The sequence below is a fragment of the Vulpes vulpes genome, chromosome 3 (genome assembly GCF_048418805.1).
Source record: "Vulpes vulpes isolate BD-2025 chromosome 3, VulVul3, whole genome shotgun sequence".
Classification (NCBI taxonomy): Eukaryota; Metazoa; Chordata; class Mammalia; order Carnivora; family Canidae; genus Vulpes; species Vulpes vulpes.
This window is the reverse complement of record NC_132782.1, coordinates 133,858,818-133,876,690: the sequence shown is the minus strand read 5'-3', so window position 1 is coordinate 133,876,690 and position 17,873 is coordinate 133,858,818. Positions and strand designations below refer to the sequence as shown.

At 42.0% G+C, this 17,873-nt stretch overlaps 1 pseudogene; it reads right to left on the bottom strand.

The window, feature by feature from the left end:
* Positions 1–9,384: 9,384 nt before the first annotated feature.
* LOC112924448 (palmitoyltransferase ZDHHC6-like) lies at positions 9,385–11,077 on the bottom strand (annotated as a pseudogene).
* Positions 11,078–17,873: the final 6,796 nt, after the last annotated feature.

Sequence of the window (17,873 nt, the reverse complement as noted above, 5' to 3'; positions counted from 1 at the left end):
CTCCAAGAAAAAGACCCTTGGATTCACAGGTCACATCTCAAAAACAAAACACCAAATCCTGAACAGACCTACACACCAACTGGTGACCTATAAATAAAATTTTCCAGGAATTGAAGCAGGTGAAAGCTGAAAGAGACAACTTTCCCAGGATGACCCCACCAGGTCTGTTTACCATTTTCTCACTGTTGCTTCTACCTTGTTTTTTTGTTTTTGTTTTTCTCGCTGTCTCTTGGAGAGACAGTGCCCTTACCCACATTTCTCAGTTTACTGCAAAAGGAAGAAACCTCTCTGTTAGATCTGTCACCAAAAACTCTGATTTGTTCACAATGTCAGAGACCTCCTACAACTAAGTTCTCTTTAGTTCCAAATGCTACTGTTGATTATAACCACAAGCCTATAAATGCTACCTTACAACCAGATGTTTCTATACTTGCGACAGCCTCTCCCCAGTCATATCTGTCCTAGCTCAACTAAACACTGTGAAAGAGGAGTTGCCAACAATGACTCTATTTTTGCACTTTGTAATCAATCTTGTTAAAAAATGAAACTGTCCCGTGCCTGCTGACTTGCCAAAATTAATGTAAAGTTTTACTTCCTTGGATCTGCTTTATACTGATCCTTAGATACTTAATAATCCAACATTCTTAACAATTTCTTAGATTAATGTCTAATGTCCATGAGGTTTATCTTTTTTTTTTTTTTGGAATGCCAGGTGACCTCATAAAGCCCCACATGAGTAAACTGCTTAAGACCATTTCCTGACAGCCATCTTATTGCTCAAATGGGGCCTGACCCTAATGACAATCATCGGGGATTTAAAATTCTCCCTAACACCAGACATGACTTCCTGGGACAGGTGCATCCCAGCAATGAGGGACTAAGTCATCTGTGGTTGATCAGCGTTGCTTTTTGAGCACGATCTTCATCAAAAGGAGACGTGAAAGGTGAAATGAACTAAGATTACTTATGTCAAAAAGTGTTTAAACAGAGCTAGGCAGTTATTAAGGAGATGAGCCTTATCCACATCCTCACCTGATGGAACCATGAACTTTTGAACTGGGCCAAACAGCAAATACTCTTAAGACTGAGTCTGAACACCTGCAACTTCCTCTAGTAAGAGACTTTTTAGTGACCAATCATATTCAGCCAAGATTGGCTTTCTGCCACCAACACCAATCAAAATTTTGTAAACGACATATACAGGCATTCCCTTTTGTCTTTAAAAACACTTGATTTTTGTTCCCTCTATGGCGGCCACAGGGATGGGGAGTGGGAGGGTACACTTTGGATTGCTGCCCAAATCTGTGTTTCCTGAATTGCAAATCTGAGACCCCAAATAAATGTTTTTGCACTTATTTTAGCTTAGCCTCTTTTCTCAGTTCACACACTGTATACCCTTTTCTCTGCATATCTTGTTATTGTATTATCTTTTAATTTTGTATCACACGCATGTATTACCTATTCAGAAATCACTTTGGAGTACCTGGGTGGCTCAGTCAGTTAAGTGTCTGCTTTAAGCTCAGGTCATGATATCAGGGTCCTGGGATCAAGCCCCACATCGGGCTCCCTGCTCAGCTTCTCCCTCTCCCTCTGCCCTCCTTCCTGTTCATGCTTTCTCTCTCAAATAAACAATTTTTTAAAAAAGAAATTACTTTAAAAATGTTAGTGATGTTGGGGGGTACCTGGCTGGTTCAGTCAGTGGACATGCAATTCTTGATCTTGGAGTTTTGAGTTCAAACCCCACATTAGGTGTAGAAAATACTTAAAAATAGCATCTTTAGGTGCACCTGGATGGCTCAATCAGTTAAAGGTCCAAGTCTTGGTTTCGACTCAGGTCATGATCTCAGGATTGTCAGATCCAGCACAGCCCCACATAGGGCTCTGCTCTTGGTGCAGGATCTATCTGCTTGAGAGATTCTCTCTCTACCCCTCTTTCCCCCTGCTTGTACTCTCTCGCTCTCAAATAAATAAATAAAATATTTTTAAAAATAAAAATAAGTAAAAGCTTTAAAAAATGTTAGTGACGTTGAAATAAGTTCTTGATTTGCATAATGTAGAAACAATTCTCTGATATCTTGGAGTATACCCTCCAAAGCTTTCTAATATATGAACAAGGGAAACTGTGGCTCTTGAAGCTGAAAACCACTGTCTATTTATAGCCTGTTAATAGCTAGAAAAAAAAAAGAGTTTCCAGTCCTGTGGTCTCCTTACCGGAGAACATTTGTAACCTCTTTCCTCAAGATTTGTAAAGTAACCATTTGTCACCAATAATAGTAGTAACCTTTATGGAGATCTTACTTTATGTCAAGCACTGTTCTGTGCCCATTTCAAGTCAATTTTCACAGCCACCTTATGAAGTAAGTCGTTACGTATTAGAAAATTGAATCTCAGAAAGTTTCCTAACTAGCAAGTGACAGAGCTGAGATTCAAACCTGTTACAGGTTTGTTATAAGGAGCCTAGGACAATTACAAGGATTAAGTGCATTAATGCAATTAAAGTGCCTAGAAGTCTTACTTGTAGTAACTCTCTCCACTAAGTACCAACACTAAGAATCTGGACTCGGGGAGGAATTTTCTAAGCTAGAGATATGATTGGGTCTGCAGAAGTACATGAAGTTATTTTGATAAACTGAAATGTAAGTTAAAGTATCCTTTATCCATGTATCCTGTGCCTAAGAGCTCTATGTTTTTCAAGATAGTTTTTCCCTTGTTTTTATTTCCTATGAGTGCCATTTCTCAGAAGATCTCCTGCCACCAGTTCTGAGTTATTTGTATCCCTCCCCCCACCACTATTTTTATGCTTTTTCATCATAGAGATTTTTAACATAAAATCAGAGGAAGGCAACATTTTAAAGCGCGGCATCAGGATGACCATAAGTAATATACTGAGCCTGACTGCCTGAAAATACACCATGTTTCTGTAGTTGAATGTCAGGCTCATAAAAATATAAAGCAAGAGGACAAAAAAAAACCTCCCTATTGCCACCAGAACCATGCTGTCCAGTATGGTAGTCACTAACCATGTGTGGCTATTAAGTTCTTGAAATGTGGCCAGTTGTAATCGAGATGTTCCGTAAGTATGAAATACACACTGGATTTCAAAGAATTAGTTAAAAACAGAATAAAATATATCAATATTTTTATATGGGTCACATGTTGAAAGGATAATAATTTGGGTTAAGTAATTTCATTAAAATCAATGCTATTACTTTCTTTTTATTTTTTAACATGTCTATACTAGAAACAGAAAATTACTTCTGTAGCTTGCAGTATATTTCTACTTGGTAGCGCTGCTCGAGATTAAAGTCTTAACTTTACCTGGACCTGATCCTGAAGTCTCCAGGACCTTAGAAATATTACTATATGTTAGAATTAACATATATATAATGTAAATGTATTAATATATAAAGTGAGTACACTCCAATCTGGAAATAAGCACATTATTATGTACCTACTCAGAGTTCAAAGATTAATAACACAGAGTTCTTGTCCTTAGAGTCCTACTATGAGCCAGGCCCTGGGCCACCTTGCAAACTAGATATCATCATTTCTACTACACAGCTTAACTCCAATTTCACAGCCGTCTTTATCTGGGGGCCAGAAAGTCTCTTCAAACTGAGATGGGCACAGGCACCATGGTCTTCTCTACTCATCCTTAGTCATAAATACCCTCCTTCTAATCCCAGCCTATATGTCATAGCCCATTTGGGCTACTATAACAAAATGCCATGGCCTGGGTGGCTGCTACACAACAAGTATTCATTTCTCACAGTTCTGAATGCTGGAAAGCCTAAGATCTGGTGCCAGCAGGGCTGGGTTCTAGTGACGGTCCTCTTCCAGGTTGCAGGCTTCTGACTTCTCGCCATGTCCTCACATGGTGGAAGGGGCAGGACGTTCTGTGGGATCTCTTCTATAAGGGCCTTGATCCCATGTATGAGGGCTCACCTCACGACTTCCAAAGGCTCTGCCTCCTAATACCATCACATTGGTGATTAGGATTTCAACATATCAGTTTGGTCAGGGTCTTGGGCGGGGGTTTGGGAGAGGGAGATACAAACATTCAGACTATGGTACTCTGTAACCTTCCTAAAGAGACCAAATAAATGGTTGGGTGGATGTGGGCTTTCTTTTTTCTTCTTTTCTTTTCTTTTCTTTTCTTTTCTTTTCTTTTCTTTTCTTTTCTTTTCTTTCTTTTCTTTCTTTCTTTCTTTCTTTCTCTTTCTTTTCTTTCTTTCTTTCTTTCTTTCTTTCTCTTTCTTTTTCTTTCTTTCTTTCTTTCTTTCTTTCTTTCTTTCTTTCTTTCTTTCTTTCTTTCTTTCTTTCTTTCTTTCTTTCTTTTTGAGAGAATTTTAAGCAGGCTCCATGCCCAGTGCAGAGTCTGACTTGGGGCTCCATCACACAACCCCGAAATTATGACCTGAGAGGACATCAAGAGTACGATGCTTAACCCACCAAGCCACCCAGGTGCCCTGGACCTGTGCTTTCTATATTGTATGTTCCAGTGACAAGACCTTTCTTTACCTTCAGATTTTGGAAACTTTGAAATCCCATGAGATAATTAACTGCAAGGAGATAGCAATGTTAATAGTGACCATGCTGGGAAAGCACAGAAACTTCATTTCTCAAAATGATTTACTTCTCAGGCTTCTTGGCTTCTCACCACATGGCGTCACCAGAGGTTACTCCTATTTTTCTTGAAGACAAAAGCAGTCATTCTTTTAGATCTATTGATTTGATAAGTTTTACTGTTTGTTGAGTACCATGTTTTCATTGTACTCATTTGGCTTTCCAATTAGCATCTCACCATTCACATGCTCCAAACTGAATTCCAGATATGCCACCCCCCCTACCTGTTCTCCTTAACTACTGCCAGTCTCAGAAAATGAACACTCCATTCTTCCTTTAGGTAACCAGCCTAAAACTGTGGAGCCAGTCTTCCCTCCCCTATTTCTTTTCTTTTTTTTTTTTTAAGATTTTATTTATTTATCCATGTGACACACACACACACAGAGAGAGAGAGAGAGAGAGAGGCCGAGACACAGGCAGAGGGAGAAGCAGGCTCCATGCAGGGAGCCCGACGTGGGACTCCATCCTGGGACTCCAGCATCAGGCCCTGGGCTGAAGGCGGTGCTAAACCACTGAGCCACCCAGGATGCCTCCCTCCCCTATTTCTTTCACACCCACATCTACTCTGCAGCGCCAGCAGTTCTTCCTTCTGAATAACATATAGGCCACAATTCAAGCCCTTCTCTCCACTAAATGCCAAGTCCCCCTGGTCTTTTCCAACCCGGGCCCCCTCTCAGTCATGGTGATGGCAGCCCAACTTTGTCCCCCTTCAGCATATTCTCCACGTAGCAGCCAGAGTTATCTTACCACAACTTAGATCAGATCCCCTCAGCTCAAAACCCTCTGGGAGCCACCACAGGCAAATCCTCTTCAGTGGCCTCTAAAGCCCCACGCTCACAGATTCTAGCCATCCTGGGCCTCTTGCTCTTTCTCAAAAACAGAGGTAGTCCCTGACTTGAGGGCCTCACCACAAAATGCTCTTCCTTTGCCATCCACCTGGCACACGCACCCACACACCTGCTTCCAGCTTCTCCTCGGCTGCCTGCTGTCTGGGGAGGACTTCCTGGACCAGCACATTTCACACCTGCAACCGTCCTGTGCAAATACTCCCTTCCCCTGTTCGGTTGTACTCCATGACTCCTATTACCAGCTAATATATTACGCCTTCTACCCTCTTATTTGTCTCCCCCCCAAAGAATTAAAACTCCACAAAGGTGAGGGTCCTATTTTCTTCATTACTGTCTTCCCAATTCTCAGAACAGTGCCTGCCACAAAATAGATGTTCAGTAAGTATTTGCTGGATGATTGAATGATGTTTTCGGATGAGGAAAAGGAGGCCCAGAGAAGCACCGGTTCCTCCCAAGGTCACAGGACGAAGGAGAGCAGGGGTCAGGCGGGGGCTCAGGCCCTGCTCCTTCCACTCTGTCTGGGCCTGGAGCAGAGAGGGGCGGCCCCGCTGCGGAGAAGCGCACACCAAGGCTCCAAAGGGGATCTTGCTGGAAGCACTGAGCTGCAGCAGAAACAACTATTTTGGCAGCATTTTTGACAATCTCTGAGATTAAGGAAAGTAATGTGAAGGCATATGCTGAAGCTTTCTGGGTTTAAGACTGGCTTTAACTATTTTTCTTTCAGCTGTAGCTTTCTGGGGTAATGAATGTACCATATGGCTGTATCTCCAGGTTCTCATACAAATTAGGAAACTAAAAATGCCAGATGATGAAAACAGATTTCTGCTTGTTTCCATGGGAAATCAACTGCCATGAAACCTTCGGCAACGGGAGGGAGAGTGTGCTCAGCTCAAGGTGTTCTCTGGGGAGGGCTGCCCTCCGCCTGCGGCCCACGGGCTGCTCAGGATCTGGGGCCCGTGAGGCACGTCCTAGGCCGCCACTGTGCTGGTGGCCGAGCCATCCCGGGAGGTCAACATGTCTTGTCTGGGTGTCCTTCGGGCGTCGGCCTCCAGGCTCTGGGGCTCTGCTCCGGGCCTTGAGTGTCGGGCCGGGCCTATGAGGCTGGAAAAGCTCCTACCTGCGACCAAGACACCTGATGGGGCAGGTCCCTTGGCCTCTCAGTGTGGCTTCAGCCACATTTGATGCATCATCAAGGATGCTTGCTGGAACAGTCCCTGTTTGCTGCTTGGCAGCAGACAGAGCTACCTCAGGGGCATAGGGGAGCACTCTGGAAACGCAGGGGAGCTGCCCCGAGGATGTCCCCAGGAGGCCGCGATGACTACTTGTTCCCGCCTGCCCCAGAATTAGCACCAATTTGTCTAAATGAGAGAATGCTGAGAGAGAAGGCTGCAGAAGATTTCAACGTTGTCTTGCCAGTGGCAATCTCTGGCTTGTCTGGGGGAAATAGGTTCAGGAGCTTACTCTAGATTGGGAGGGAAAAGAGACCCTCTCCCTGCTTTTCTCAAGCACAGTGCATGCACCTCAGCGTGCCTGCGGGAGGCCCAGAGCGGGCCCACTCGGAGGAGGAGGGCTGACTTGTGGATTCCGCCCGGAATTCTCCTGCTGCTTCTCTACCTCATGAGCTGGGAGGCCTCGGGGAACTCACAGCCATGGTTTGAGTCTCTGTGAGGTGGGTGATAATACCTCCTCCTCTTCCCCCAGAGACGCTATGAGGCTAAAATCAGTGTCATAACTCAAGGGACAGCACTCATATGGAGTCTGGTAGGCAAGAGGTGTGCAGTGTCTTGGGGCTTTTTTCCTTCCCCCTGTTGCTGTGTTTTCCAAAAAATTGGAAACATATGTTGGCAAGCAACAAATGGACAGTGGCCTCTCTCTTGCCCAAACACCGTCACCAGCACCAGCAGCTTGATTCTTCCCCGAAGTGCTACTAGGGTGTAGACAGCACAAAGGACTCCAAGTCTTCACAAAGAACAGACCCATTTACTTATAACTTGCCGGCCCCTCTGTCTTGCCTGGGTGGAATATGTCTCAGGGAAACTAAGTGGAGAAGGACACTTCTTATGTTGTCTTCGCCCAAATACACTACTGGTAGGACCCCGTGGAATTAAGACCACAGATCATAATGCATTTCAAATGCCTTGCCCTAGGCTAGTCAAAATAGTTTGACTCTTCTTTCTTCAAATGACTCACAGGCAAGGTTCCTTAGCATGAGGCCAACCCAACAGGTTCTGTGTAAGCCAGAGCACAGGAAGCCAGTGTTACCATTTTGTGGTCTTGAGGAGGCTTTTGGTAAATCAATCTTTCCATTACAGCTGTGATAGCCAAAATCATGCTCTGGTGACACACTCTATTTCTGTAGATTCAGTGATAGCTATTTAATACTGGATTTTGTTTCCACCCACCTGGATTCTGACCCTGACTATCTAGAGTTGATGCAGACTCCACAAGTTCAGAGCAAAGCCAGAGCAAAGGGATTGTCCTCCCTTCAGATCTAGTCACAAGTCTCAGTGAGTCCCCAGGCCACCCACACTTCTGCCTAACTGGCTACAAAATTGGGGGTTCTGTGACTCCTTCAGGCTTGAGAATTCACTAGAATGACTCATGAAACTCAAGACAATGCTCTACTTATGATTATAGCTATAGTTGAAAGGATACAACCGAAGAAGAGCCAAACAAAGAGAGCCTAGGACAGAACTCAGATTCTGTGCCCTCTGCCCTTGGATTAGGAGACAGTGTGTCACCCTCCAGGCACTTCTGTGAGTTTACCAACTGGGAAGTTCCAATGAGCCTTGATGTCAGAGTTTTTACTGGGGTTTCATTAAGAATACAGGACTGATCTCAATCTCTCGCCCCCCCAACTCCCAGCCCCTGCAACTTCTCCTCCCTCAGGTCTGGGTAGGCTAAAATTCCAATACTCTAATCACATGGCTTGCCTTTCTGACGTCCAGCCCCCTTCCTGAAACTCTCTAAAGGCCCACATGAGTCACCTCATTAGCTTAACAAAGACACTTCTATCATTCGGGAAATTCCAAGGGTTTTAGGAGCTCTGTACCAGGAACCAGGAACAAAGACCAAATATATTCTTTATGATGTCATAGTCTCTTATTATTATTTACAAAACATAAAGTCTTTGAGTTTAAGCTTTTTCCTTTGGGCAGTGGGGAATCACTTAAAGCAGGTGATTTATTGAGCAGCTACTCTGGGCCATTCAGAATATTCATGCTGACAGCTATACTTTTGGAAGGTTAGTTAGACAATTGCATGGAGAGTGGTCTGCATGAGCAAAGACAGGAGGCCAGGAAGGAGGCAGGGGCCCCTGTGTGGCCATTAAGCAATGAGAGCTAACTGAGGGGAGCACAAGTGGAAATGGAAAATTTTGGAGGCATTTGAGAGAGGTTTTCCTTTGGAAAAGGAAGATTGCAATTTACCATCTAACTTGTTTTTGTTTTTACAGAACATCCATTGATCTTTATTTGATTTGATAAAAATGTGCATTATTAAAAGGTAATAAAATTTAAGCTTATATTGAATCTAGCATATTAACTTCTATAGTATTTAGAATATTACATAAGAAGTGTCAGCTGAAGGGGAAGCAGGATAAAAGCATCACTATATCTGCAGGTGTGGTCCATAGTGTACAGCACATGTCCTAGAGACAATGCAGCATTTAGTAAAGTGTTTTTCCTTTTGGGGAGAGGAAGAGGTGGCAAAGAGGGGCAGGAATTCAAAGGCATAAGCAGAATGGCTTCTCCATTTCAAATTGGTAATAAAAATATATAGATCCTGGCAGTTGGGCACCTTTGAGGAAAAAAAAAAAAACCCACCTTGACCAGAATAGGCTCATTGCATAACTTTTTAGTAATGTGTACAATTTTCAAGTACTGGAGAGGACTTAAAGAATAATTTTACTTTAATTGTGGCTATTTTCCTCGTCACCCTCTCGAGTTTGATCTATTTCAGCATCACACAGATGCTTCTCCACATAGTTCCTAGAAAACCAAACTCTTGAAAGAAAGAAAGAAAGAAAGAAAGAAAGAAAGAAAGAAAGAAAACCAAAGTCTTATTTTTGAAACACCTTCTATCAAAGGAATCATCAAGAATTTTATCTCCATCCAATCAGTATTATAACTGCCTCATGGCTAAAATGAACTCCACTTTCTGTGTCTTATTTGAGGCTCATCAGTGCAGGGACTCATGAAGATTTTCATTCTTTTTGATTCCTTTTCTCATAGGACAGCAGGTATTGCTCTTATCTTCTATTGCTTTATATGGAATGCTTCCTCTTTCTCTCTCTCTCTCTCTCTCTTTTTTTTTTTTTTTAAGAGAGTGAGAGTGTCCATGATGGGGGGCCAGGGGTGAGAAAGAATCTTAATCAGTCATCACTCCTAATGCAAGCGCAACCCGGGGCTCAATCTCATGACCCTGAGATCATGACCTGAGTGGAAATCAAGAGTGTGCTTAACCGACTGAGCCACCCAGGCACCCCTCCTTGCCCCGGACTTTTTTTTTTAGAGACAGGGAAGGGCAGAAGGAGAGAGAGAAAGAAAGAGAGAAAACAAACTAGGGGTGGTGGAAGGGGAGGAGGGCAGGGGGTGGGGGTGAATGGGTGATGGGCACTGAGGGGGGCACTTGACGGGATGAGCACTGGGTGTTATTCTGTATGTTGGCAAATTGAACACCAATAAAAAATAAATTTATTATTAAAAAAAGAAAGAAAGAAAGAAAGAAAGAAAGAAAGAAAGAAAGAAAGAAAGAAACAGAGAAAATCTTAAAGAGTCTCCATACTCAGCATAAAGTTGACCTAGGGTTCAATTTCCCAACCCTGAGATCATGACCTGAGTGGACATCAAGAGTGGGATGCTTAATCAACTGAGCCAACCAGGCACCCCCCCACTCTTGACTCTTGTATCTGTTTTTTGTTTCAATTGTTCTACCGTTAGGCTCTCCTGGTGACAGACTTCTCATATTGGCCCCTCAAGCCCATCTCCTTCAGGGACACTGACTATGTAAATACCTGTTTAAAGTTCTTCCATCTACTTCCCATATCATAAGGTGGTGAAACAAAGACCTCATCTAGTTGGTAATATTGAATTCCATCTTTAGCCTTTTCTTCAATCCATGATTCAACAGAAGTTTTGTTTCTGAGACTTATTTTCATCTGCTAACAAAACAAAATCCTAACAGCTATGGTTGTTCCTAAAGCTAATCCCAAGGCAAACAAGGTTGCTGCAAATGCTGCTAACTCAAAGAGAATGACTGGAAGCGGATCTCTCCAAGCTGCACTCGTATCAGTCTTTACCATGTTTCACCCAAAGGAGAGCCAACTATAAAGCTGTGTAACCACAGTCATAACAAAAATGAAGGCAGCATGGATACAACCCAGTGGTGCTAAAAGGAGAGACAGTATGAAGGAAGCATGATTTTGGGAACCACAAGAGTTGTCTAAGGACAGTGGTGGTCCATCTTCATGACGCATCTGTTAGACCTTCTGCAGTGACACCACCGTGGTGCCTTGTATGCTTGGCAGAGGCAGACTTTACTACCCTGAGAATTTTCTCGTTTCTACCCCAAAGGGACAAAGCCAGGACCAATAAACACAGCATTGAAATAATGATAAAGAAATTTATAATTTATAACTGATCAACATGATTAAATAAAGTCATGCTTTCTCCAGTTGTATGCAAAGGCCAGGACTACAACACAGAGTCAATCATGGGCACAGTAGAACAATATTGCTATATCCCCAAGGGCTCTGATGGGACCCCAGTGACACAGTCGCATTCTTAGAGATTTTCAAACTTGATAACCAAGCAGAATATATCCATTTTGGTGAGAAAGAATGAATTTAGAAAAGTATAAATCTCACATTTCCGTGTGCCACAAGTCCATGTGTGTTCTTTAATTGCCATGCCTTCAAGTTATGGAATGTTAACACAGATTATGTCATTTTCACTGTTACACGTGCAGAGTTCTTTATCTTGACCAGAAGAATCCAGGGTCTTGGCTTGAAACTCAATTTCTGTCTGGTCCATGGTACTGGTCCCTTGACCATTGCATTTCCAAGACAGCCTGGTCTCGCCCGGAACAGGTTTTCTCCTCGTCGGGTAGCTCAGTCAGGGTACTTCAGTCTAGTGCAAGCAGAAAGCAAATCTGGGTTGCAGGAGGGTGGAACGTGGGAACTGCCCCAACCAATCTGTCTCTCCGCCAGTTCTCTTCCCCGTCCAGTTTTGTCTCCATCAGGAAATACTATGACTAGAGAAACCTAGTTGAAGAGTTAAACTACTTTCTAAAGAAATCCAAGTAATACTGATAAATAAGCTAGCTCCCTTGTGATTAACAGAGCTTTATGTTCTGTACATTCAAAACTCAGCTAGCAGAAAAGATCTTAATATTTTACCTCTTGAGCAAAGTTCAGCACCCTGGTCCTAATTTTTAATGTCGTATTTCCATTATTCTGAACAAAAATGTTGACTCCTCTTGTCTCCAAATGGCTGAACTATTTCTGTTTTAAAATGAACCTGGTCAGTTTTTTACCTTTCAAACAGACTTTTGAAATTTTTTTCTCTTTTGAATGCAAGGCCCTCCCTCCCCTTGTAGATCACAAATTCATGAAGCAGCTGGGGGAATGTTGGGATGCACCCCTGTGGAAATCGTGTTACAAAAGAGAACCTGTAACACTGATGTGTTAAAACTGGCTATTTCTTCCTGCACGCAGACTTCATTAAACATTAAAAGCAGTGTTTCAAAATTCCCAGTGTGTAGGCTTTTTTCCATAACATTAACTGAGACACTGAATCACTTGTATCTGCAGAAGTTCTGCAACATAATAGATATTTTACATAAGAATTTCTCAAAAAATAATTTCATGGGTTTCAACTGGGGGGAGAAAGAGAAATAATGATTATTTTATGTATCATGGGTGATAGGTTAAATTGAAATAGAAATAAAGGGCAGCCTGGGTGGCTCAGTGGTTTAGCACCACCTCAAGCCCAGGGCCTGATCCTGGAGACCTGGGATCGAGTCCCGCGTTGGGCTCCCTGCATGGAGCCTGTTTCTCCCTGTGCCTGTGTCTCTGCCTCTCTCTGTGTCTCTCATGAATAAATAAATAAAATATTTTTTTTAAAAAGAAAAGAAATAAAGTATAAAAAATATACTTTATCCCTGCCATAAGTACTTACTATGTTTACTTTTTATTTTTTTTAAAGATTTTATTTATTTATTCATGAGAGACACAGAGAGAGAGAGAGAGAGAGAGGCAGAGACACAGGCAGAGGGAGAAGCAGGCTCCATGCAAGGAGCCTGATGTGGGACTCGATTCCGGGTCTCCAGGATCACACCCTGGACTGCAGGCGGCGCTAAACCGCTGCACCACTGGGGCTGCCTATGTTTACTTTTGAAAAAAATTATTATATATCAAGCTGCAAGATGTTGACTTTTAAGAAAACTGGCAACTGGCAATTCTTTGTGTTTATCAGTTTATTAATTTTTTCTAAGTAGGCATCACACCCAGCTTAAACTCACAACCCTGAGATCAAGACCTGAGCTGAGATCAAGAGTCAGATGCTACTCAACTGACTGAGCCACCCAGGCACCCCTCAGCTTATTTTTTAAAAACCGTGAAGGAAATACTCCCCCTTTGACATAATATTAAAATAATGAAGTCAACAAGTAATTTTTGAACCTCAGCTAGATGGGAAGTGAAAAAAAATGTAGTGTCAAAAAAGAGAGGACATGATTAACTTTGAATATTAATAAAAATTGGCACAATGCATGATATATCTAAGACACACGTATTAAATCTCCTAATCCTCACAACACACTACAAACTAGTATAATTATCCCCATTTATCTATGGAGAAACCGATGCTCAGAGAAGCTAAGCAATTTATCTAAGTTTTCACAGCTATGGAAGATTTTTTTTTTTTTAAAAGGTTAATTGCTATAAGAGTTTTGAGAAAAGAGAGTGTTAGAAAAACTTCACAGTGATAGGATTTAGATAGGGCATTTAAAGACTGATGCAATTTGGAGGAGAGGAGAGAGAGGAGAGAAGGAAAGTGAGAGAAATTAGGAGTAGTAAAGATATGTGCAAAAATCAAGGAGGTGGTAAAGAGCTGTAAAGCCACTGAAAGCATGTGCAAATTTGTCATCAGAACACTGAACAGATCTAACCTTGAAGAGAGTTTTACATAAACTTTGCTATCACTAGTTTTCAGAAATATTTTGGAATTTCAGAGGCTGGGCAGCAATCTATAAATGCTGTATAAAAAATGCTTTTCTCACCATTCTAAGCAATAGTGCTCCAAGATTTTGAAAATTCCTTTCCTTTCCCTTCAAGCATGCTGAAGCCTGCTGATCTTCCCATTTCCATGCTCCTTGGGAGATTGAAGGGGATAAGGGGCCAGTCTGATTGGGAAAAAGCATTGTGATGTGATTGTTGGTCTAGACAGGGTCACAATGTGTCTGTCTGGGGACTGTGGCAATTGTGGCTAATTTGAGGGCTGGTATTACCACTCCTGATCATGTAAGATTAAAGCTTGCCCAAGTAAAGAATTGATAACCTTCAAAATATTGTTGCTTTTTCCTCCTCTGGATACAGACTTAAAGAGAAACACTCAACATCTATTGTATAACAGTTTTATTTTATTTTTTAAAAGATTTTATTTATTATTTATTCATGAGAGACAGCCAGAGAGAGGCAGAGACATAGACAGAGGAAGAACCAGACTCCCTGCAGGGGACCTGATATGGGACTAGATCCCAGGACCCCAGGATCACAACCTGAACCAAGGGCAGACGCTCAACCACTGAGCCCCCCGGGCGCCCCTGTATAATTGTTTCAAATTATTAAAAGATTTTTCAAATACATCTTATGTGAAGAGTTCAAGACAAATCGAAATCTTACATGGAAGATTTCAAGGTGGTTTAGCTGGAGGGTCTCCCTACTCAAAATGGACTACATAGTATATCTTTTCTCTGTCGACATGGGCTGATGATGGACATAATTCACCCTTAATGGTCCTGAGATACATTCCTCAAAGAAAAATGAAGAACAGCATAATATCTGGGAAGATAATAATCTAGAGATAAAAATCAAAAGGAGTAAGACAATTGATGTTGATTTCTTTTAAGCATTCCAGGGGAAAAATCGCATTTTCTAGCCGTTTAAAAAATTGGGATGTTATACAGTAAAACAGGAGTTGTAAGAGCCTAGGCTTTGGAGTCAGGTTGCCTGGATGCTGTTCTTGGTTCTGCCACTGACTAGCAGCATGATCTTAGGCAAGTAACATTGCCCATCTGTGCCTCAGTCTCCCCATCTGAGAAAAGGGGACAGTGACAGTACCTATTTCATAGTGTTGTTTATATGGATTAAGCAAAATAATACATGTGAAATGCTTAAACTGTTCCCGGCATGGAGTACCCAACAAAGCCTACTTTACTACCCTGCTTGTGCTATTCAAGTCACTGTAGCAAGTTATCAGACTACCGCTGAGTCCCCAAACCAATTTCTAAAGTCCCTGAAAACATTTGTTTCAAAGCAGTTGATTAGAAGCATTGTTACAGAAAGCATAACCTTGAGTTCTGGTTTAGCCAATGAAACTAAGTTAATGTGAAATGACATCGGATCAGACTGTTGTCAGGAGCATTTTATAAACTGAAGAATATTGAGGACGTTCAAGAAATCCAGATGCTGGGACACCCGGGTGGCTCAGTGGTTAAGTGTCTGCCTTCAGCCCAGGGCGTGATCCTGGAGTCCCGGGATCGAGTCCCATGTCAGGGTCCCTGAATGGAGCCTGCTTCTCCCTCTGCTTGTGTCTCTGCCTCTCTCTTTCTCTGTGTCTCTCACGAATGAATAAATAGAATCTTAAAAACAACAACAAAAAAGAAATCTGGATGTTTTCAGGCTTCCAGTTATTTTCATGTCATGGTAAAATAATCCTCCCTTTGGTCACATGAAACATTTATCTTATCTGAACTCAAATCTTTTTCTTTCTTTTTCATTTGCTTTTATTTAAGTTCAATTTGCCAACATATAGTATAACACCACTGCTCATCCCATCAAATGCCCTCCTTAGTGCCCGTCACCCAATCACCCCATCCCCCCCACCGCCTCCCCTTCCACTACCCTTTGTTTCCAGAGTTTTGAGTCTCTCCTGGTTTGTCTCCCTCTCTAATTTTCCCAGCTTAGTTCCCCTCCTTTTTCCTTATAACCCCCTTTCACTATTTCTTATATTCCCTGTATGAGTGAGACCATATGATGATTGTCCTTCTCCGATTGACTTTATTTCACTCAGCAAAATACCATCCAGTTCCATCCACCTTGAAGCAAATGGTAGGTATCCGTCCTTTCTGATGGCTGAGTAATACTCCGTTGTATATATAGACCACATCTTCTTTATCCATTCATCTGTCAAAGGACATCGTGGCTCCTTCCACAGTTTGGCTATTGTGGACATTGCTGCTATAAACATTGGGGTGCAGGTGTCCTGGCATTTCACTGCATCTGTATCTTTGGGGTAGATACCCAGTAGTGCTATTGCTGGGTCTGAACTCCAATCTTTTTCTCTTTCTACATTGCTTTTGGAAGCAATCAGTGCAAGTTTCCCTGACCCCACCCCATGCACACACATATCCATTCTTTACTGTAATATGGTACTTCCTTTTCATTGAGGATTAATTTTTAAATTTCTTTTAAAAACCGAGATAGAATGGAAAATATTATCTAATCATTTTAATGAACTGTTATCATGCTGGACAGAATTCATGGTCCCTTTCTTTGAAATTCCATAATCAGAACGCATCGCTTCTAACAGCCCTTTACTGAATGTACTCAGAAACATTATACTATGATATAAATGCTGCCACGGGCCTAGAGAAGCAGTCAGAGAAAGGAACAGTCACAAGATCCGGGATGATACAGGGAGGGAGAACACCTAAGCGTATAAAGTTATTCTATCAATGTCCAATTTGCAAGGGGGAGAAAGCCAGTTATTGTCAGAACTGTGAAGGATCTGAGACTTTCTCCTTTGCAAGCTAAAACTATTAACCTGTCACAGTTTCTTCTTGAATGGTGGTAGAAGACAGGAAACTCTTGGGTCAGATGAAAGTTTATTACTCAGCAAGAGCAGAAGCCATTTTTATGTTGGCTTCTGGAGTCCCAACACAGTGATAGCAGGTTGTGTTATAGGAGAGGAACCATAAATTTAGGAAATCTGAACATTTTTTTAATGAGTGTAAGTATGCCTGCTTCATGCTCTGAAGAGGAACATTATCTTTATTATACTGGATAGTAGGTTGGCTTGCCTTTTGCTCCAGAAGAAGACAGTTTCTTGAACTTCAAGGCTGTTCACTCTACAAGTATCCTTGAATTTTACTCTGGAAGAAAGGGCAGTCAGTGCCTTACTCACAAAATGTGAAGAAATACCAGAGACCCACGGAGAACTGTCTTCCAAATCTTTAATAAATAAACTATTATACACCAGCCCTTTAAGTACTTAGAATGTGTTTGTCTTATACTAGTTTCAAGTTTCTAAAAAGGATGTCTAATTAGTAAAGGCAAGGAAATACTCCTCAGTGTAAAGGAATAAGGCCCCACTATTCCTGAGAATGGGTGCTCTTTGTCTATTAAAGATGACAAGCACTATTTACGGCTGATGTTTGTAAGGAAAGTAGCTACAAAACACATCTACCAAGAGGGTTTAGCTTGGTAGGCATTAATTAAACAAATTAATAGGGCTGATAATTTCCTGCTCTTTCCAAAGGGAAAAAAAAAAGGTCATACATATTAAGGTTCTGCAGTCTTTAACTCTAATAGTTCAAGTGTTCTATTCTGAGAGATTTTGTTCTTCCTGGAATGTTGGTAGTTGTGACAAAGGAAACAGTTCCATTGTTCAATAAAGTTTGAGAAATACTAGCGTCAGCAAAGTATTTTTAACTCAGGACTTCTCAGACTCCTAAGCATATTATCATGAATCTCCAAAAGGGATAGAGTATGCTCCCAGGGAATTTGACCACAGACCCCCTATCTCAGGATGCCTGAAGGGGAGAGTTCTAAGGAAAGCTCTTGGAAATGCGTTGGCGGAGGAATGGCCCTAGCTCACTGGCCATGGATAGTGGAAGACAGAGGTGCTTTGAGAAGATATTGCCTGATGGGTCTGCCGTGCTCCAGGCAGATTTCCTACGGATAGCAGCAATGGGTGCCTTCCCTCTTCCTTGATCAAATGTTGGTGATTATACCCATTACTGACTGAAATCTAGGGAGGATACGTATGTATCATTTTAAGATCATTCTGAAAAGTTTTAGCACTGAATAAGTCCTAAGAAACCACCTATTCCAACCCCTTCATTGCAAATAAGGAGGCTGAGGATACAAGGATATTAGGAAACTTGTCCCAAGTCTCC